We start from the raw sequence: 24923 nt of genomic DNA on the forward strand, positions 1-24923 counted from the left end.
GTATTATGATACATGGTGGAAATACATAGGAATTATACAAAGCCTTAGCTCTCAGTACAATCCTCAAAGATGCTCATAGGAAATCTTGGCTTCTCTCCAACCTTCCTCTCTACCCTCCAAGATCCTATTTCCTTGCATTGTTCCTTGTGGATTATTAGCCTATTACCAAGTGGAAAACCTCCTCAAAAACTGTGCAATCCTCAAGGATAAATCCTTGAATACATGCATGAGTTTTCTCCATGAGAAAACACATGCAACTAATAGTACACTGTCGTTGAACATTAATCTCAATTGGGTCTTTCTCATAATAGGCATGCATGAGTTTCTGATGAGGGAATCTTCAATTAACTGGAGTAGCACTAGTTGAGCGCATTGATGTCAGTAAACTTAGTTAACTAATCACAACTCAAATATAACTCAATCTTATCTCCTTAATTTAAGCGATAACTCTTGCATGACTTCAAAAAGACTTTTAACTTGAATTTCTCCAACTAATTAATTTAAAATAAATCTATTTATTATTTCCAAGTAGCTATTAAGACTAAATTCAATTTTAATTCACAATTTAATTCAAGGACAAATTAAATTGGAATATTCTTGTTGCCATATTTGAATAGGTCTAGTCCTCTTGATGGAGGACAACCTTTCAAGGGTTCTCTTAACTTTGAATCTGAGAGGTTGCATCTACGATCATGGAAAGATATTAAACTCCAATTTCAAATAGTATTTCATGAAACAATTAATCTCACAATTTTGTAGTGCCTTTTATTTTATCTACAAGAACTTCAATCTTTTAATGTTAGTCCAAAACCTTCTCAATATTTTCCATCATAATTCCTTTGATCTTTGAAACTTGAGCCTTCATTTTAGAAAGCATTTTTAGTTCATCTAGATGGTCGACGCAATATTGCATGTGATATCCTAATATTAGCTCAAATTCCTTATTAGATTTGTATGAAACACTGAATCTTTCTTCATACCCATAGTCCTTATCAAGGATTTGTACCATGTTTTTCTTAGCGCTTCCTAGATAATGTCACTTAAAATGTTCCTTTTCTCTCTCAAAGAAAATAAAAGGCACTTGTTTTCCCACTAATTCATCCACAACAACTAGAAATACAAATCAATCATCCACGAGGTAATTGAATGTGTCATTAACACATCTTTCTATGAACTTTTTGTTTGGGGGGAACTTTTGCAAGCACTAGAAAACAAGAATACTGAAATTTATAGAAAACTATTTATGTTGTGCAAGTATAATGTCTCCCCTATAAAAAACAATATATTAAGGATCAATACATCATGACCTTTGATATTTTTTTTACATTTATCTTCTTTTTAAGCTTCTTTTCCTCACACTAGAAATTATTAGCCTAAAATTGCAAGACTTCTATTTTATTTTTCTAATTTGTGTTGACCTCATGGGGTGTTATATAGTTTTTGGGTTTGGTTTATTTGCTACATAGTGTTTAGCCACCACAAAACCCTTGTATTAATTGATTTTGGTAGATCTACTTACCTTTCTATAAATTTGTTTTGTAAAAGGGTTCCATTTTCATTTGGGAGTTATAAGGATTTAGGTAAATCTAAGAATATATATTTTTTTGTGTAATTGGAGGTATAAAAAGTTTACTACAATGAAGTTGGAGTGGTAATGGTTGATCTAATCATTAATGATCGAAATTTCTTTCGGCTAGTGTATGTGAGGCATAACGATTCATTGTCCCTAAACTATTGAACATTTATATGGCATGTTTTGATGATAATTGTCAAATTTTGAAAGTTTTTCCAAATTTAATTCTAATTTGCAATTGAATGCATTGATAAGATTCAAGCGAAATACTCTATCATTGATAAGACCTATAGCACTCATTTGTAGTGTATGTGTAGTTTCTCTTATGCATTATTAGGTTCACTTTGTTAATTGTGGAAATATGATATATAATTAATCACATCAAAGTGTTGGCATAGTAACAACTATCCTTAAATTTGTTTAGGCTGCCCACTTTATTCTTTAAAATTTCAATTCTTAGTAACTATGAGTTTGACCAATTTTATTCTATTTACCTCTTTGAAGTATTAGTTTTACTAAGAAATCAATAAAACCATTAGTTGTAAATATAAATAAACTTAGGTATATAATAAAATCTCAAAATTTAATTAAACCAAAAATTCTAAAAATATTTTATTTTTAAATACCGTATTGAGCCCTCCTCAGACAGATTATTTTTCATATTAGCTTGATATCCACATCACTTGCTTCAAATATTATATTTCACTAAACTCTCGACATTCACGTTTTGTGCTCCTAGTTCAAACTTATGACAAACTCCTTATAGTTCACTGATTCTTCAAACAACATGAAAAAACCTTCAATCCATCTTCTTGAGATTTGTATTCATTAGTTGATGGTCACTCAAATAGTCATTCATGTTAATGTTTCTTGTCATCAATCATAGGGTATCATGCAGTGTAATTATAATAGAGCGATTGAATAGTTCAGTTGATACTGTGGAAGGGTGTATACCTATATCTTGATTATCAAATATCGAGTAAATTCCCAACACAGTAAGCGTCCCATTTCCAAAGGCTTCCAATCTGATATGGCAGATCACTTTCGGCAGCGCCTAACTAGCCATATATAGGGTATTCAATGCCCTAGAAGATGCATGGGACATAGGGTATTCAATGCCCTAGAAGATGCATGGGACATAGCCCGCTAACACATGAATTGTCTTTTTTTATTTAGTGGCGAATTTCGCAATTCGCGTGTTAGTGGGTTATGTCCCGTGCATCTTCCAGGGCATTGAATACCCTATATATGGCTGGTTAGACGCTGCCGATCACTTTCTAGATCAAATTCCGATGTCTGCATTCTACATCCAACCAAACATATCTACATGGCACTTTGATGAGATGGCTTCAGATACATGTCACTCGTTTTTACATATATTGACAGATGTAATGTTCATTCCACTCACCATGTGTCACTGATGTGGCACAATCACGGCACTAAAAATGACATCACTTTGATGTTACTTATATCCTTAACATTGGGTTATCCAGTCATTCCGTAAAAAACACTATTGCATCAACCCCTAGTATCTCATATCTTTAATCCTTATTTGATTGTAATTATTCAACTTTAATCGCATATTAAATGTATTTAAATAATAATTAAAGTAAATTAATTGTAATTACTCCACTTTAATCACATATTAAAATGTATTTAAATAATAATTAAATTAAATTAACATTAATCTTCGCATAGTCCAAATGTTAAGCCTGGTTTCTAATAAACGTTTAAATACAATGAGTACTGTTGAAGTATAAAGGATTTTTGAAACGACAGCGGCATGTTTCCCATGCTGGTGTTGACAGAAGCTTAAGTGCCATTTATGAGCCGCGCAAAGCTCTACTTAAGATGAGGAAAGAAGATTGTGGTCTAGTCAGGGTGATTGTACAGTCGCATATTGGAATAGTTTTCTAGCGAGGACCATGTGGGTTCAAGTCACAAATGCAATCTCCTTCAGCACATGAAGAAACGCGCTAATTTAATCATGTGGAACTCCACTATGATGCGTTAATATCAGAAGATACACATAACGTCATGTCTCTTACCTACATATAAAACAAAAATATTTATGAACATATAAATAACAAGTAGGATTGTGTTGTAAGACAGTTGTAAAGTATACTAATAAGGAATATTTTTATACGAAGCAAATGTTATAGTGAAGTTTACAGTAACATATAATAAAGTTTATTTCAGTGTAGTCAAAATTCAATACATATAATATCATGTGTTTGATTATAGTTTCTTTCAATACCGTCTAAATTCAATATAATTTGTTTGATGATATGTTTCTAAGCTATTAATCACTATTAGATCTTAAATTTGAAGAAAAGGAGTAATTCTTATCATGGTAAAGAAAATATAATTTTCAATTTAATTGTTAGTGGAAGTATTCAATTACAAAAGAAATATTGATTTTATTATTTGATCATTTTTATTAAAAAATAGATATTATTTTTTATTTTATCATTTTTATAAATAAATAAATATATATATATATATCTATATATATCTATATCTATATATATAGATTAATTTTTATTTATTAATATAAATTGATTTTAATTATAATTTAATTTAGGATGTATTATAGAAAAGGTAAACTTTTATATTATAAAACTTATTTATTTTTCAAATTTTTGATTTTTATAAATATTTGTTTTTGAAAGATAAAATGATATTGAGAGTTCTTAAATTAGTTTTTAGTTAGTGAGATCTTACCAAAGTTAAAGATACACTTGTTGTAGAGTTACCAGGTGGTTAGTGAGATCTTATCAAAGTTAAAGATACACTTGTTGTAGAGTTACCAGGTGGTTGAGTACTAGTAAAATCCAAATTTAACATACAAAAACTGAATTGTTGGCTTGATCATTTATGGAAACAGAAATTGGGAATAAAAAACTAATATTGGAGGACCACCATCAAAACTTAAACATAAAGATATGAATTTGTGATAGAAACCTAGATGGGGTCTTTGTTGTCACCATCAATGCCTTTTGTTGAGGGTGGTATGCCAGATGCTACTCTATGTGCTCCATGTTTCGGTCGAGGTCCTTCAAGTTGAGATGCTTCAAGCGGGGATGCATATGCTCAAGGGAGTGCAGAATTTCTACCAAATACTCATGTCGATCTAGTAGTATTGTACCCATGAGGAATTTCATGTGTTGGTAAGGTCAACTGTTTCCATATGCTGATTAAAATGGAAGCAAGTGTGTCCAATGAATGGAACCCAATATGCCAGCCTAGTAAGAGAGTTGAATTCTATGGGAGGAACATTCTCCCTAGGCATGAGTTGGCTCTTCCTTGAAGGAGGGTGGTGTGAGGCCATGGAGGTGGGAGGCGACTTCCTCCAAATGGTGATGCATCTTTGCATTGCCTTTGTGGGTGTGCTCTTGATAATATGCTAGTCCCTTGCAGAGAAAGGCACATTGATGGGCATGGGAGAGGATCATAGATGGAAAAAATGCTAGTCATTACGGGAGGAAGTATTAAGCAACTAAGATCCAAGTTCCATGTCAAATAGGAACGGAGGGGAGGGTCAACAGAAGAAGGAAAATTGCGAGAGGATGCTATATGCAATGACCACTAAAGAGGGAGAGGAAGCTTGAAGGAAATGGACAACTAGGAAATAAGGAAACAAAGGTAGGTAAAAAATTCATGACGAAATACCCAAGGATATAGAGCAATTACATGAATGAAAAAAGAATAGGATGTCCAAGAGAGAGTTGCAAGGGGGGCGAGGTGAGATTAGTGGGTGTAAAGAAGGGTGAAATATGAGAGAATGCCAAAGCTCCAAGAGAATACCAACAAGGATACATGGAGGTTTTCCTTTCAAGGGAACTAATAAATCCAAAGTAGATGAAGAGGCCTCAACACAAGAAAAAAGGGAATTCTCACCAACCTACAAAAGGAAAAGGAACTTGAAAATTAATGAAAGTAGCTAAGGAATTTAAAATTACCAAATGTACTACAAAATCTTTGATTTGAATACAAAATATTTTCTCGGACATGGCAATATTCTAATTGAGAAGGCTAAAAATCTCCCAACCAGAGTGTAGAGGAACCAATAGCCAAAGGCAATGGGCTAAACCATTATAATTCTTTGTCGATGGAGTAAACTAGTTGCACTATGTATCAAAACATGTAGAGAGAGACATATAATGAACAAGGATAAATGGAACCATTGATAAAATCTTCCACCTTTGGAGACCCCCACAGGAAAAATCGTAACTAATAGACACTTCTCATGAGATGCAAGGTTTAGTTGAGCGCAAACTAGCTTGAACGACGGTAAGCATGTGCTAGGTTTAGTTGAATTTGTCACTAAAGCTTGCTACCACGTCCCCCAATCCATTAGTGGCATGATGACAACCTTTCCCACCTTTTACCTTGATATGCATCCCATCTCATGTATAAATATTAAACATTTAATAAATTTAAATTTAAAATAAATATATATTAATTTATAAACTTTATAGATAATTATAAACACACTTAGTTAAAGTTTTACACATTAATATTTATGCAATAATTCAAATTTATTAATAACAAACTCTTAAATAAAAAGGGCATATCTATATTTCTAACTACTATCGTATATTTATGGAAATTAATTGGTTTTGATTGATATTTATAAAAAAAAACTCCTAGATTTATTTCAAAGTAGTTATTTTTTTTTTTTCTTTTCAATTAAATTGAGTAATTAAAAAAGAATGTAAACTTGTCATATGCAATGAATTATTTTTTTGGACATGTGGTATTGATAAGCAATGGCATTCACCCATAATATTGTTTAATATAATCAAAACAATTCAGTTGTAAACAAAACTCTTAAACTTAAATAGATTGCAGAATCTGATAATCAAGAAATACATGAATTATTTAACATCCCAGTGACACTGAAATTCCTTGATATTTCCAAAATCTACCGTTAGCTTAAAGATGACATTGTTCTCACCCAATTCATAAATAAACTCAGCCATGACCTCGTCCGCAAATCCGATCAGTGTTCAGTCTATTCAATCCATCATCCCTTTCTTTCTTCCACTATCTGGACTTCTCCAAACTCGCCAGACTGCAACCCTGCCAAACTTTGTTTCAAAGATTCTGCAGACCTGCCAGATCTGATCAATCCTGCAACCCTGTAGCGTAGTGCCACCCAGCGCCTCAACTGAAAAAATGGGGATGGTGTACGGTAAGGTTAATATATTATACCGATTGTCATATGCTCCCTTTGATGTGTTTACATTTGAAACGAAAAGATGGAACGTCCCATTTCACACCTATCATCGCAGTAACTATGAGCGTAGGAGTAAATCTAAAATCGAGGTTGAAAGTGTCGACGTGACAACAATATTCTGATCCGACAAAACAATTTCGCAAATGCTCTCTGATCTGTATCACATGATAATGGTATCTTTTCATTTTAGTGGCAGCGACCATTTATAAAGCCACCATGCGTGTATCACATGATAATGGTATCTTTTCATTTTAATGGCAGCGTCCATTTATAAGGCCAGTGCGCGTTCATATTGACAGTGATTAGAATTGCTGGGAACGAATGGAATGTGAATGTTTATTGTAAAAATTATGTAGTTACGTAGGAGAGAGGTATTTTAGTATGGATATTTTATAATCACTAAATTATTGTTGGTGATTTTTTCTTCAAAATTTTGTGTGTTGTGTGAAAATAATTATTAATAGCATAATCACATTTTGATATATAGATAGATTGTTGATTTTAATGATAGATTGTTGAAGAGCAAAAAAAACTTGGATGCAACAGAATAACAAATGGTTTAGTAAATAGGGTACCTACTTGAACGCGTCCCATAAACATCAACGAGATAAAAGTTTTTGTTATGGAAGAGTTCCACAAGTGTATTTGGGATAAGGAGCTAGGAAGAAAGAAAAAGTACTATATTGAAGTGTTTAATACCACTCATAGTCATCAACCAAAAGCATACATAGAGACCAATATTTCTTAGAGAGCCAAAATTCTTATTGCTCGCACTAATTCAAATCAACTCCATTGTGAAAAAGGGCGCTGGAAAAGACAAAAAGAAGTGCGGGAGGAAAGAGTATGCATTTTTTGTTCTTCCAGAAAAGTGAAAACAGAAAAACATTTCATTTTAGAATGTGAGGTTTTCAAAGACAACATGGAAAGTTATGCAAATATGTTGACAGTTAGCTCTTGGGATAATCTATTTAGCTAGGGGTTTGTCAAGAAGCTGGGAGCATTTATTTTGAAGCTTCAGAGAAAAAGAGCCAAATACATCAAGCAAATGAAGAATCAATCTCTCCCATAGGCTATGGTTAGCTTTGTGGACGTTAAAATAATTTCTTTCTTTCTTTCTTTTTAAAGAACATGTATAACTACATTACTAAACGTAACTAACATACCCCACAACATATCCAACATTTTAATAATTATCATATGTATAGTAGGCAATTAATTTCAAAGCCACTTTTACACAAAATCAAACAACAATTCATGTAGTTCACTAATTGTAATTATTAATAATTATATAATAACAACTACATTATTATATATATGTTGGTTAGTATAATATATTAGTAGTTATATTTCATATTATAGTATAATTAACCTATAATGTAATAATAATATATAATTATTATTATTAATAATAAGTATTTGCTATAATTAACATATAATATAATAATAACATATAATTATTAGTAATAATAATTATTTATCTCTCTCCATTATTTTATGGTCAATCATTGATTTATATTTACTCATATTATATATATATATATATATATATATATATATATATATATATCGTAAATTAAAGTTATTATATTAATTAAAAAAATATAGATATATAGTTCTTTTCAAATTGTCTCATATGCCATCATATTCTCTTCAATAAACTATGACTCGTGAACCAAGATTGGACATTCCTCATTCATTTCCAACAACAAAGTACCCATACCCATCTTTGCGCCATGACAAGAGCAATTTCCATCAACCCATTATAAAATAGATACACCAACAAAATTGTGCCAAACATGATAACCACCGCCGACATATTGACAATAGAATACCCAACCCTTATAAGATAGAAAGAACCAGACATAGTCGTTGCAACCAATATGAAACCAAAAATACTAATGCTAAAAGCCAGAGTCAACACTTAACTAGAAAAGAAATAAGCCAACGAAGAGACTGTACCCCTGTAGACTGGGTATAAATCCATTTTAAATGCTAGCCAACTACAACAACATCCTTTTCCATCATTGGTCATTGTTTGAGGAGAAAATTGTTAGAGGGACCCTCACACCTGAGCCCGAGGGATCCAATGAATCCCCATTGTCGGATTCATAGGAATATGACCTTCCACATGTGCCAAGCAATAATCAATTCTATCCAAACGAAGAAGCTGGTTCCTAACCATTCTCTAAATGTCTTCTAGGGAGGGAAATCCATTGTATCACTCCACTTACTTGTCCTTTAGAACTAAACCCAATAGGGTCTTCATTTTCCAGTGTAGAGCCACTAAATTAAAATATATATTTTTCCTACCTCTAGTATGCGTAGGATCATGAACCCATATTGACATGTCCTCCATAATGTCAAAGTTTGAATGGGATTATCTCTCATCCCCTGCTTGAGTCTCAAAATTAAGAATTTCCCTTCTTGTATCTTGTGGAAGAACATTGAAGTGGCAACTAAATCATGAGTGAAAAGTCACGCTCTTCTCTGGCCCTGCGTATCAAAGACTGTTCCCCCCATATGCTCCTCATGCTTTGTCATAGTGGCATAACATAGACAAGAGGGGCACACATGGAGGAGCTGTTGTGAACCCTTGTAGATGCAAAGAAACAAGAGAAAAGAATAGACCAACCTTCCAATAAAATAAGATACCAACTCATGATATCATTAATGTAACTCCAAAAATTGGACTCAGACTCGTCATTGGACCCTGTGAGAGAGATAGAGGGAATGGAAACCTCGACGAAGGACTCACTCTTTAAAACCATTAAACACAAGAGCAATCATCAAATAAACATGAGACCACATACACCAATTGTGCATAACCCACACGTATATTCAACCCATAGTGGGAATACCAACCATGAAGAAGGCTTCACATGCCAACGACCCAAGGATTTAAACCAAACAAATCCCACCTGACCAAAATTAAACCAATTCAAAAGATCCCAAATTAAAATACACATACTAGGTGGTAGACCATCCCAATTCCAAACCACAAGCAAATATTGAAATTCCAAACCCAACGAGAGAAACCCTATGACCTCAAACAGATATAAAACTTGGATAAAGAACATTAGAGTCAAAGCTACCTAGACAACTTGGACTAGAACACTACAAGAAGTGACTGACGTTGGAACCAACCCACCAACAAAACAAATTCTAGGCAATCATACATGGACTAAGGAAGCCAAAATTCCCCCATTTCTTCCTCTTACACAGGCTAGAAAAAACACCTCTCAATTTCTTAATAACCAAAATCGAACTCAACATAATGCTTCAAAACAACATGGTTTGATCAAAGAGCATGAAATGGGAGGTTAAAGATCAACCCTCGTCTCCAGTCAAACCACCACAACAAGCTCGACCCAAAACTGTCATGGAACAAAAATATATTGACAATTCCAACTAAAGGGTTGCATGCATATGCATGCAAGCGAAGGTCGCATACCCCCTCCTTAAATTCCCATCACCTCCTAGGGGTTGGAAGATCTGCCCCCAAGATCCTTGTATCTACCACATTAATACCCCTATTGGGGGATAACTATTTCGATATATTAATATAAATATCAATATCTTTTTAATATATATATATATATATATATATATATATATATATATATATATATATATATAGCAATGCCCCTTGTTACTTAACTATGAATTAAGTGTCTAAGACTCATTTAAGGTTTATCTTTTATTTATGATTGAAAGTGGAAAAGTTTGGAAAAGATTGTTAATGTAATTATTTATATTTTGGATATAAATATTAATTTTCATGTGAATCTACAGATATATAAAAAGGAAAAGAGAAAAAATATGTTGTTAATGCTCTTGTGAATGTGTTAAGAGATATCATGTGAAATTAACTCCTAATTTTCAGAGAAAAAGTTGGAAACAAATATGCCCAAAGGGGAGGGCAGAAACAAAAGAATATGAAAAGGGACATACCAAAACAGTGGATCCTGGATTGAGATAAATGCCATGGATCTGGATCTTCTTGGGAATCATATGGGAGATAAAGACAATAGTTACTATTAAAAAAAAAACTAGTGGGTGAGAAAGATTTGTTGGAACGTCAAAAAACAAGCAGGACACTGCCCATAGGTTTAGCGGAATCTAGTTTCTGGAAATGAAACTGAGAAATTCCTTAGATCATTTCTCTGTCAGGTAGGAGAAGAGCTCAGAGGTAGCTAGTCTAGGAGAGAAAGAAACTAGCTTATGTTTGGGAGGACCAAGATATCGCTCCTCACATTCCCAAAAGAAAGATTTGAAAATAATCTAGTAAATTTAGCTATTGCTACTTGTTCCTTATAGTAAGATACTTAAGGATAGGATTAGGGAATAGTAGATTGATTATTTATAACACATTTATATTGAGTTATAAACTAACCTGTAACAGGGCAATTTACTTCTATAATCCCAGGAATTCTTTGCACAAGTGATAACTTTCTGTGCAAAGTGATAAATAACTTGCAGGGGACTCTAGAAGACAAGTTTCTACAAGCAAGGGTTCTTATTTTAAAGAAAGAAAGGAAACACTCTAAGGTTGAGAAAAGAGTTGTCGCTACTCTATTAATATTCTTTATTGTTGTTATTATTGTAGGATAAATGATAACAATAGGAGAAAAACTTTAAGAAGAACCTAAAATGAATTAATATGTGATGCATACGTGGAATCATGTATATGTATATGTAAATTAGATACAATAAAAATATATGATACTGGATCAAGTTAGTTACCATACAGGGAAGGTTGAAAAGATTAAAACCTTCCCATATGGTTTGGTAATAGTCCTAGGGTTCCATAAATAGGTCTTAGGAAGAATAGGTAAGTCCCATTACTGTTCTAACCCAATATTCTAGACTAACCAATAATAGTTAAAAGAAAGAGATATAACTATTTTGCATATAGTTAACTCACTTCGTGGGCAATGAAAAGTTATTATTTATACAAAAAATAACCTAACAAAGAAAACAGAAGGCATGTAAGGGAATACAATGAGGAAATTCATGAGTACTCTAGTAAAATCACACAGGCATTGAAATAGTAACAAAAATGTAGACTTTGTTGCATTCATGAGTAATACATATATATAAAAACCATTTGTTGGTATTTTATTGAGAAGGAAGTGAAATAATGATATGAGAATGGTACTCCTGTAGAATTTGGGATGGAAAAAATTAATGCATTAACCTTATGATAAGAAGAAAATTATACAAGTTTTGTCATCTTTCAGGAACATATAAATTTGTATAAAATATTGTTCACATAAATGGAAGAATCATTTCCAAAATTTAGAAGATATCAATATAAACCCTAGCCCTAAAGCTCACATGTAGTTTCTACTAGTTGAACTAAGATATTGGTCAAGTGTCCATGTACATAACCATTAAAAATGAAAATATTATTAAAATAAAAATAATATTGATCTAGAACATGGTCATCAACTTGCCAAGGGAGGAGGGTTGACTTGCAAGTTATAGAACTCTAAAAGAGATAACCCATTGAACTTAAGAGAAACCTAGGTCAGGTCTTGGCCTTGCATTTAACAACCCTACCAAATAAATGTAAAGACATAAGAAATTGGAAGAAAGGAAATCGTTAAGGTTGCTTAAAGAAAAGATATGATTCCATTCGAGTAAAGACCGAGAAATTATCCTTCTAGAGGAGAATCAAATCTGAAATTAAATTAAAAAAAAAAGAAGGAATCTATCAGTGAAAGGAAAACCCTGTAGCATAAATGCATATGAAGTACTGAATGTTTAAGGTCAATTTGGAATCCATAATATTTTTAGAGTTTACCTTAAATAGTTTAGAGACTGATTATGTCATCTAGAACCTACATTGTTCAAGGAAGGAAGTGTTATAAATTGGCTATAAATAGACATTAATATGGAGATAAAATAAAAATTGCGGATATATATATATATAAGTTTAACTTGGAAGATAGGGCCTGAAGAGTCTTTTGTGTTGCTTAAAACAAATTCCAGAACAACCTAAAGAAAATACCCCGCACTTATGCAGACCTTGAAACTGATCCGGATTTAAACAGGAACACAACAAATTACAAAGATAACCATAAACACAGAGATGCAATGGAAATAATACTTCATTTTATTAATGTAAAATACTGAAATATGGTTACAAACAATAATGGAAATAAACTAGCTATGGCGATGCTAGCTTATCTCTGACAAGAGATGTGGTGGCTACATGCCTCTAAACTACCTTACAATGAGGCTCAAGGGCCTTTTTATTATTGAACAATAAGAGAAAACCCTAACCTGAGGAGATGTAACACCAGGAGTTTATGGGCCCCGTTGGGGTGAGTTGGATAGCCAAATTCTCGGGGTCGCATCTTGGTCATATTATCTCCGTTTGATGTGCATGATAGGCCGTTGGAAAGATATCTTTGAAGACTATGACAAAAAGGACAATTTTGGAAAAAAAAATTGTTAGCGGCAGATTTCCAGAAAAAATGTCGTTTAGGACCTCAAAACGGCTCTGGAAGTTTAGGACCCAAAAAAACTGCTAAAAATAGTAAAATGTGCTACAATTAAGGAAACTGAAAAACTAAAAGAAGGAATGGTGGGGGTCCAAGTGGAATTGGTGGGTGGCCACCAATATCCACCTAGATAATTCCTCCCCCCTTAGGAAGAAATGGGGAGTCCATGAGATGAGGGAACTTCTACTGAACTTGGTCCCTGGTGAGCCACTTGCCCTGGTGAAGGGGTTGGCCTACTTTGACAACTCGATACTGTTGGATATTCTGCTGGTGAGTGTGCTTGAACTATGTGTCCATGATCCGATCAGTTGCAGCTTATTCCATGCAATCTGGATTTAACTCTATGGGTGTGAGTTGTTCTGCAATGTTGGGTGTGTCTAGTAATGGTGGAAAGTATGGCCGAAGGCAGTCCACATTGAACACTGGGTGCAGGCCAAGGAATGGGGGAATGTTGAGCTCAAATGCATTGTCTCCCATAGCCTTGGTAATGGTGTAAGGACCATATCAGAGTGTTATGAGTTTCTGATAGGCTCCAATAAGGCATTCCTTTTGCAAATGCAACTATACTTTGTCGCCCATTTGAAACTTGTGTGGCACCCGATGTTGATCATGTCACTGCTTGTACTTGGCATTTGATTTCTCTACAATGTCATGGCCCTAGTGGCAAATATGTTGGATGTTCTCAATGAAGCTATTTTCCTCATCTATTTCTGCTTGGACATGAGAAGAATCTGTGTGAGTAGCTGCAAATGGCATGGCCACATGAATGGGACATAGTGGCTAGAATCCCAACCCCACCTGAAAAGGGTTGTGGTCAATTGAGTTGTGGAGAGCCCAGTTGTAGCTATGCTGAACATAGGGGAGGCTCTCGTCCCATGTGCTTGTATCCTTTGAGTTGTACATGCACATAATGTGTACGATCATCCTGTTGACAACATCTGTCTGGCCATCAGGTTGAGGATGGAAGGTTGTGGACTTAGTGAGTTTGGTGTCTAGAATTGACCAGAGACTGGACCAAAATGTACTAAGGAACTTGTTGTCTCAATATGAGATGATAGAATATGGGATCCCAAAGTGTACCCACACTCGTTCAAAGAAGTGTTTTGCAGTGGCTTCTGCTGTGATGTTCTTCTTGGAGGCCGCCATAGTGGCCATCTTCGAGAACCTATTGACAGCCACAAAAACATAGTCATTTCCATGCTTAGTGGAAGGAAGGCCTGACATGTAATCCATGGAGATGGATTCCCAAGGTTGACTAGGGGTAGGCAGCGGGGTATAGAGGCCTTGCTTCTTGATGGTCGGTTTAGCAATGGTGCAGGCAGTGCATGATCTAATGTACTTCCCGACATCTTGTCGAAGATTCAACTAATAGAAATACTTCTACAGTACTGCCATAATTTTCTCAATTCTGAAATGCCCAACAACCTAACTATAGTGTGCTTCCCAAATCATCTTGGCATGCTCACTTGAAGGAACACAAAGGTGACCCAGGTGGCATAATAGGGCATCCTGGAGATGAAAATGTGGAACATGATGACCCTCCAAGAGTGTCTGGTATGTGTGGCCGAATTTTGGGTCACTTTTGTAGAGAAGTGGCCAATCAGAAGTCTCATGCCCACAAGATTTGAGCATGGTGGTTAACGCCATGATCGGTGGTCGACTGAGCAAATCTGCAACATTATTGGTGCTGCCCTTCTTATACTTGATATTCAAATGGAACTGATGTAGGTATGTTGATGGCGATCATTCTGTAATTTCCCTTGGGTCTCTATGAACTACAGGGGTTGGTGGTCTGTGTGGATGACCGTTTCCTTCCCCAAAATGTAATTCTTCCATTGTTGGTAGGATTGTACAATGGATACATCTCTTTTTCATAAGTGGGATACTACTGGACTGTGTCTGAAAGTGTCTCACTGTGATATGCCACTGGATGCCCATGTTGAGTAAGGAATGCCTCAATAACATAGTCAGAGGCATCTATCTTGACCGCAAATAGTTGTTGCAAGTCTGGTAATGAAAGCACTGGTGCTGAGCAGAGGTGATCTTTCAACTTTGTGAATGCCTTCTGTTGAGATTCAAACCAAAAGAATCTTTCTTTTGCTTCTCCCTTGGTGACTTGGATCAAGGGCCAAGTGATATGAGAAAATCCCAACACGAACCTACGATAGAAGTTGGCAAGACCTAGAAGGTTGCGAAGCTCTGTCAGAGTGGTTGGAGATGGCCAATCTCGAATGAATTGGATCTTGGATGGATCCACACGCACCCCTTCTTCATCAATAATGTATCCTAGATACTGAACCTGGGTCATGCTAGAAGTGGATTGTTCCAAATTGGCACATAACTTGTCTTGCCACAGTATTTGGAGAACCTGTCAGATGTGGTGGAGGTGCTCTTCCCAACTTTGGCTAAAGATCAAGATGTCATCCAAGTATACCACTACAAATGAGTTGGTGAATGACCGCAAGATGTCATCCATTAGCCTCATGAAGGTTGCAAGAGCATTCATCAATCCGAAAGGCACAACCAATCATTCGAAAAGGCCCTCCTTGGCTTTGAAGGTAGTCTTCCACACATCGAAGGGTTCTATTGGTACCTGGTGATATCATAACTTCAAATCGATCTTGCTGAAATATTTTCCCCCCTTCAGTTGGTCCAGGAGGTCATCAATCCATGGGATCGGGTATCTATTATGAACAGTGATCTTGTTCAATGTCTGATAGTCAATACAAAGTATCCAAGTCCCATCCTTCCTCTGTACCAACACGATTGGGCTCCCATAGGGCGATGAGCTCAGATGGATGTGACTTTTTATAGTAGCTCTTGAATCCGCCTCTTGATTTCATCATTCTCCAGAATGGAGCACTGATAGATTGGTCTATTGGGTAGCAATGCACCTGGGGTCAGATCGATGGAGTGCATGACCTGACTTTGCAGAGGAAACCCTGCGGGGGAGGTGAAGATGTCCTCATACTCCTCCATTACATTGTCCATTTGTAGTTGTCGTGTGGAGGGGCCGTGTCTGGAGGTCGTGGCCACCATCTTCTTCTTTCCTTGAGGACGTATCATTAGGAAAACAAATTTCCCAATTTTGGAAATGAGCTTACTGCATTGTTTTGCAATAACTAAAGAGATGGCGGTAGGCAGTGCTACCTCTGGTATCCTCTACAACTTATTTCCCAAAGTAACAATAACAGCACGGGGCCTTGATTCATACATTACATGTCTCTTCCACAAGTATGGTTGTCTTAATAATACATCACGAACTTCAAGGGGAGAAATGTCACACAATACCTCATCCGTGAAGGGCTTGATGTTATATGGAAGGCGACACTATCGGCTTATGCGAATATCCTGTCCTTGGTTAAGCCACCCAATGGTGTATGGTTATGTATGTGTTGTGGTTGGTAAGCCCAACTGCTTCACGACCTCTACCAAAATGAGGTTCTTTTGGCTCTTGCTTTAGACAATGAACTGCAGCGGGGAGCCCTTTACCCACATCTGAGAGTGGAAGAGACACTCCTCCTCCTCTGGATATTCGGGTTACTCGTTCTGGGTCTTTGTGGTGGCAACGGTGGCATTGGGCTCCGCATCAATAATCTGCTTCCCTTTGTCATTCCCCTTGTCAGGTTCTGACTCAAAGTCAGAACATGCATCTGATTTTGAAACCCTTAGCTTGGCCACCACTGACTACTTGGCCTAACACTCACTTGTGTTGTCAGTGGAACTCTTATGGAACTCACACCACTTTCCTATGTCCTTTTTCGGCTTCGCGGCGTTGTTCTTTGCTTGCAGCTTTGGTTGGTTGTCTTTGGCTGCCCGACCTTGGATTTGTCCTTTGTTTTGTGGTTTGGGGGCAGCTTTCCCTTGCTTTGGATTCACAAATCCAAAGTCTTGCTTCTTCTGTTTAAACTTTTTCTCAACCTTGACAGCATATCGGTATGCCATGCTGAGAGAGGAGATGTTCAAGAATTCTATTTCTTCCTGGATGCACTTGTGCACGCATCTACAATATTGAGTACCAAATACTACTCCATATCCTTGATACCCAACATTGTGCAAAGGGTATGGAAAATATTGGTAAACTCCGACACGTCTTTCTCCCTTCCATGTCGAAGCGTGCTCCACTTTATGTATTGATCCTCATAGCTTCTGACAGGGTAGTACTACTCCTTGATGGCATCCCGGAATGAATTCCAAGTGGGTGCGGCTGAAAATAGTGAGCCTGTACTTTCATCCTTCTGCTCGTAGTAGGTTTCCCACCAATCTTTGACATGGGTGGTTGCTTTGAGAAGAGCGAAAATAATCTTTTCTCTACTGGAAAAATCATGAACAGAAAAATAACCCTCTAGCAGAATTAACCATTCATCGATGACATCTACGTTTATCTGACCCTCGAATGTGGGGATTTCAAAATTAACTTGTACCTTAAATGATGTGGCGTTTCTAGAGTAGCTGTTGGAAGTCAATGCGTCACCCCTAGGTATCTGCTAAAGGATCTGGGCAAAGTTGTCCATCATCGCATTCCTTTGTTGCTCGAGGGCTTCTTCGCGCAATATTTTGATAGGATATCCTACCCCCTCGTCTTTGTTTTCATCTGCCATGGGAGGCCGTCGGGATTTGCGAGGCTGGTCTTGTAAAGCTTCGACCAGTTCAAGCCCTAACTCCTTATATCCCAACGTCGTTGAGGACATGCAAAGAAAAACAAAGAAAAAAAGAAGACCGCTCTCATACCACTGATTTAGATTTAAATAGGAACGCAAGAAATTACAGAGATAACCATAAACATAGAGATGCAGCGGAAATAATACTTCATTTCATTAATGTAAAATACTGAAATAGGCTTACAAATAGGAATGGAAATAAACCAGCTAGGGTGACGGTAGCTTATCTGTGAGAAGAGATGTGGCAACTACATGCCTCTAAATTGCCTTACAATGAGGCTCAAGGGCCTTTTTATTATTGAACAATAAGAGAAAACCCTAACTGAAGGAGATGTAACACCATGAGTTTATGGGCCACATTGGGGTGAATTGGAGAGCCAACTTCCCAGGGTCGCGTCTTCATCATATTATCTCTGTTTGACGTGCATGATAGCCCATTGGAAAGATCTCCCCAAGGACTACAACCAATAACACAATTGTAGACAAAAAATCGCTAGCGGTAGATTTCCAAAAAAACGTTATTAGGGGCTCAAAATGGCTCCACAAGTTTAGGACCCGAAAATGGCTAAAAATAGTAAAATGTGCTACAATTAAGGAAAATGAAAAACTGAAAGAAGCAATGGTGGGGGTACAAGTGGAATTGGCGGGTGGCCACCAATATCCACCTGGATCAAAAACCCTACCATTAGGATTTTATTTCAAAAGCACTAGATTCTTGTGAGGCGACAATCACAATAGGAGAACTACTTGAGGGAATCGAGATGAAATAAATCATATAACTCAAAAGCATTATCTCGGATGAAATTCACAATAAAACTCAAGACATTTTCTCGGATGTAACACCCCTCCCTTGTGTGTCATACTGTTGAAACCTAAGTTGAGGAAAGCTAGGTGTGAAGTGTAAAATGAAAAGAAAATACATTATTAAATAATTAATAAATTGATCACTTGGAGGTGCAAGACACCAAGAGATGAGATTCTTGCCAAATCCCATTAAGGAATGGGATAGGATAAATCTTTCATGATAAAGTGCTTCTAGATGTGATTCTAGATAATATTGGATGGATTGGAGATAAATATCCATCAAGAAAACATAAAAGCTTTGCGGAAGATAAAGGCAAGCTTTTATTTGGAAAAGCCTTGCTGGAGATAAAGGTGAGATTTTCCGAAAAAGACCTAGGAAAATGGATACAAATCCATAAAATCCGAATTCCACTAATGGAAACTATATCATGAAAGAGGGTATTAAATACCCATTGCATAGATCAATTAGAGGCAGTTGATCCATGGCAAGAACCTCGGCTCAGGGGGAATCATAGGTGATTCATGGTTGGGTGGTGGTGCTCCACTCTCCAAGTGATGTTATTCTTCTATCCTAGTTGGATACTCTTGCATGGATGTTTTGTATGTTGATTTCTTACTCTCTCTCTGTTATAGTTCAATTTGTCTATGAGAGGATTTTCTTAAGTTTCTTCGCCATGAGAATGACTGAATGAATTATATGAGATGTTTATATAAGAGTAGATTTACTAGTGTTCTCCTCCATTCTAGTTAGATTCACTTGCATGGTATATGTTTTATGTTAATCCTTACTTATTATGATGTTAAATCATACAGTTCAGATATATGGATGGTTAAATTACCTCTCTTATGGGAATGATGGATTTCTTATGCCTGTGACTCTTGTGTGATCGCATATGCATGTCAAGGTAGTTATGATCATCATTACATTTAATAAAGGAAGATAGTATTCTCTAGTGTTATGTGATGCATTGGAAAATATTCATGCATGTGGAACAATTATGGAGGAATGCCTCTAATAGTATTGTTGATGATTCACAATTTTCTATGCCATGCATAATGAAGTTGGTTTAGCTGCTCTTGCATGCTGCATAAAGAATGGATGGTGTATTATGTTATGGCTATTAGGATTTTGATCATGATTCCTAGCCTTGTTAGTTATAGAAAACTCAAACATTATTCTAATTATGCTGGCATAGGGTTATCAAAGAGTTCTAATAATTGCATGCTAGGATTTAACCCTTTCTCCAAGTTGTGGCTTAAGCCTAAGGGCTGATCTAAAGAGTACTGTAATATGGTGCTTATGAGGTAGGTTCATTACCTTGATGTTGTCCACATTATGTGTATGGTTTCCAAGATAATCACCGTATCTGTAATGGTTAGTTAACTACACTTGTGATGGCCACTAAAACTTAACTGTAAATGAAGAAAACTTTAAATTGATGGAGCCTAGGGGCTAATTTCCCAGGTAGGCTCAAGAGGTACGTTAAAAATGGTATCGGAGCTTCAACTTCAAACCTTTTGGCCTATGCTCCAATGCGCCTCTGCAGAATATGATTTATCGTCATCCTAGAAAGTAGGATTTCTAAATGAGGAATTAAAATATTAACATGTTTATTATCAATATACATAACATGTTAGTATTTTAAAGCATTTAAAACTAATGAGAGTTTTTATGAATACGGTTCATATAAATACATTGAATGTGCATGTTAAGATGTGAATGGAGTCTTCACTACTCGTCCATTACATGACTCATGACCTAGAAGAAAAATCAATCTAAGACTTAAGAATTAAAGGTCTAACTTAACTGTTATCTTTTTAAGAATTAAAGGTCTAACTTTACTGTTATCTTTTCAAGCCTCAGCTATAAGTAATGTGTCTTGATTGATAAAAAACTCATAAAATTAGTCATTTGAGCCATGCCCCCGAGGATGAGAATGGCTTTATTACAAACTTGTATGATCGGATGACTGTATAATTTTCTCGCGCATCTTGTCGAGATGGACCACTAGAAGAAATCAGGCTCTACAACATCGCATAATATGAGATTTCACTTTGCACGTGGCCAAGGTTGAAATTAGACTATGAATCAACATTTATTTTTCCATTTGGCTCATGACCAATATAAATTAAAGATGTCTTAAGGTTTTGTGTATTATTTAATCCCAAGAAATATCCACCATTTTACACGAATAATTTCATATCATATGACGATGTTGTATGCCATTCACTTTTGAAACATAATTTTTTTTTAATCCCATGCCATTGCAATCAATGATTTCTAATTCACTATATATGAATGAGATTATACTGAAAGATAGCTATTATTTATTAAAGAGAGTCAACATGCCTAAATAACTATAGATTTCCATCGACTGTTGTTGTCAATCCAAAATGGAGGGAGACATGCGATCATAGTTCTTGTCCCCAAAATTCATGGGAAGTTGATCAACACTTTTGAACCATGTTCTTTGAAGTTTCCTTGGAAGCCATGATCTACGAAAATCACATATGACGATTATATATAATAGGGGTGTCTGCCCAGCAATGTTGATGCTAATAGGGGTTCATTAAAACAATTTAGATTGGGAATTAGGTCATGTTGTTCGACTCTCAGAACAGGAGGACAAATGTTATACATTTGCATTTATGATTCAATTTACAAATGGTTCAATATCAAGTTTTGGATGGATGGGAAACTCCTTAACCATCAATGGAAGAAGACGAGAGGTTACGTGCAAGTTAAATGTTAAAATCAGCAGAAAGATGTATGACTGTCAAGGTATTTCTTGCTTGATGATTTGTTCATATTGCTTTCATTCCTCATGCACTACTGTAGTAGAGTAGGTGTGTGAATTGGCATATGGCACTTCCTTTCTGATGGATTGGCGCTGGAGGCATGGGTGTGATGCTTGTTCCTCATGCGCTATCATATTTTTTTTTGAACATGTTACTGTTTTAATTTGGATGGGGTGCAGTTATGTTAACCACAAAAATGGCATTAGACGCTAATAAAAAAAAGGTCACTTTCTAGATGAAATCACCAAAAAACCATCTCTCTGTTTTCCGATCATACATATAATTTCCAATGATGATAGTAAGCTGCTAACCCCTTGTGCAAAAATCAGAAGGTGAGACCGTCAGATGTGGTTCATTCCATTACCCATCTAGATTCACATATGTTGGACCTTATCCGCAGCTTTGGAAACACCCGTGAAAACTTGACCTCATCCAATGATCTGAGGAGGTATTATCCAAAAAGTCGACTCCCTCGCTACAGACATAGTAATGTTGTCCATTAAAACGTTGGTAAAAAGTAATAGTATTGGATAATATTGATGTTCCTTCCTTTTTTAACGCTACCTTATGGATGTTTATCACAAGTTTGAAGGGATAAAGCAATGTTTTTTTTTCGAATATGACAAGAAGGTTTGTCAAATAACATGCACACCAGTTTGGGTGATTCTCAACCCATACATTGTGTGTAAAGAAACCATGTGTACCAAAGTAAAAGAGAAAGGAAGGCATGATCCTTGCTTTTCATTTTAGATGCTGGAGAAAAGGCCGCAACACTACAGTCTCCTTTGTACATCTTTGCTATATCATAAATTCAGAGGTATGTGAGTTGGACAAAAAGCCAACAATATGGGTTCTATGGAAATATTGAAGAAAAGCTGAAAAACTCAGTTGTGCCTGCTGTTTACGGTGAGTTGAAGGTGTTGGGATAATGATTATCCACACCCTAGTCAAATTAGGAAAATCACCATCTTATTCAAAGTGATAAAATTGACAGGAACAAGATAATGTTTATCCTCACCTTCTATCGTGAGCCTTATCCTCCAATGCATAGAAGCTATGCATCATTAAATAAGCCAACTCGATCCTTGGATGAGCTATCTTGTTCTCAAGTTGTGAGAGTCTAGCCTGATTTTTGTAGGAATTTAAGACACTATAAGTAGGAGGCTGCTTACCCTCGACCATCAGTTCTGTGGAGTCGAAGATGGCATGAGTATTCTTTCCTTTTATTTATTTTTATAATTTTATTAGGATCGAAATCAGATTGATATATGTATTTTTCCTATTGACTATATTACGCGTTGAATAATTGTGTTTGACACTAGATAAGATGAGACATCGCTCATAATTCATAGAATTAATCCACTGTGGAACCTCACAGTTGTACCAGTTAGTTTGCAACAAACGAATGTCTGTGATAAGGGAATCGAGGTGTTGATATCGATGTCCCAGGATTCATTTTTTATAATGGTTGTGACAAATATGTAGAGTGTATGGGTGGTTATTCGTTTCATTATGATGTTTTATTAGAATCTAAATCAGATGAATATATATTCACTCTTTTCTGTTGATGGTATTACGCATGAACATTGTTGTTTTGAATTCAGATAAATTCCCATGAGATCACAGATCTCGAATGAAAAAGGGGTTTTGTGTTACCCAGAAGAGTTTTTCTATGTTTAATTTATGAAATTCGGAGGTTTCATTAAGTGAAATCATCTGTGACTTTGGAATAATCTATGATAAAATAAATTTGAAAAAACTAATGATTTTTGTTATTGTAACTGGTGGAAAGCACCAGAGAAAGACCATGTAGTTAGTAACCTTGATTTGAGACTATGAAACTAAAGAATAGATTTGAGACTATGTAACCAAAGAATATTATTTGTTGTATGCAACATTCAGGAATACCGAGATCTTGAGAAATACAAGAACACGCTGCTCTAAAAATTTCTCATATACAGTTTAATGTAAGCCTCCTTTGGCAAGACGACATGTTGTTACTTGTAGAGCAAAATCTATGAAATCAAAATTTCTGTTTGACCTCTCAGTCACCTCGGTTGTTTCACAATGACTAATGTCGGTAATAATGAAATCATATGTCGATTAGAAATGGCTGATACTCAAAACATGTTAACAATCTTTGCAAAGACACAAATATTGTTTAAGTCTGCAAATTTAGTTAGACAACTCCAAGTTAATACGTACTTCGTGCACATATCGCTTCATGCATTGATTTTTTCTCCTGGGTTGACCAAATGTTGCCAAGACTCAATAGTATATTTTAATTAATTAAAGTCAATATAGAGATGACTTTGGAGTTTATGTAAGTTTTCCAATTTTGAAACTAATAGGAAAGCATTTGATTGCAATAAAATCTACTCATTTGAATTGGTTACTACAGAGACCTTGTGTGCCTTGCTATTCTCTAAATTAATCCTCATAGTAGGATTCAACTAAGCATTTTGGAGGGATAAAACAAGTCCATGAATTTGATAGAGTGCCCATTTCAGTACATTGATACATGTGAATCACGTGTTTGATGTATCCTTTCTTTTGGGTGATGCAAATAAGTATTGAACTGCCATGGTAAACTTCATCTTGTATTGGGATGAATTCAGATAAGACAACTCTCAAAATAAAAAGTATAACATTTCCCACAAATACCTTTTCCTTGCACCAATTTCTATGTTTATGTATGGTTATAATATACACATATGGCATGAAGAATTGATGTTATGCTATGTTCCATATGGATATTAGAATTAATTTTATATTAGATGAAGAATATTGTTGCCTTGATATTGAAAACGAAGATGATATGTGATGAAGTCATGATAAACATAGGTATTGTTTAACCTAATGCTGCCATCATATAGACCAATCCACAAATTGGTTGTGATTTTATATTGATGATAAGATGATGCTCTGGGGGGAGCATATTTGGTATCGTACTACCAGAAATAACTTTGGTATGTTACATGAAGTAGTGCTAAAGTGGGAAAATAGCATGGTTATTAATATCAAAAAATTTATTATAGCTGGTAAAAAGTACAAAATTTAAACCATGGATAAACACTCTTATGTGGATACAATGACATGATTGAAAGGAGATGCTTATAACAAGATAGTTAAATAACTGACGATCATGGAAAAGCATGGTCATCAAATTAAGATGATAGTAATTTGTTTAACAAGTAATGCATACATTAGAAGAATATGAATTGTACATTGGCAAGTGCGAGTGCATGTAGGACTCATTGTGGGATACAATGAGTTGCATGGATGTGCCTTAATATGTGCAAGAATTGCAAATTCTTACAATTACACTATGATAA

General features: G+C 35.6%; 1 pseudogene; it reads right to left on the reverse strand.

Annotated features, from left to right (window-relative positions):
* Positions 1-745: 745 nt before the first annotated feature.
* The window catches only part of LOC149239423 (vesicle-associated membrane protein 727 pseudogene), a 39571-nt pseudogene continuing 15393 nt past the window's right edge, over positions 746-24923 (reverse strand).

Source organism: Pinus tabuliformis, chromosome 8, assembly GCF_031772625.1.
Source record: "Pinus tabuliformis cultivar Carrire ecotype Pingquan chromosome 8, CPIR1, whole genome shotgun sequence".
NCBI classification, from domain to species: Eukaryota; Viridiplantae; Streptophyta; class Pinopsida; order Pinales; family Pinaceae; genus Pinus; species Pinus tabuliformis.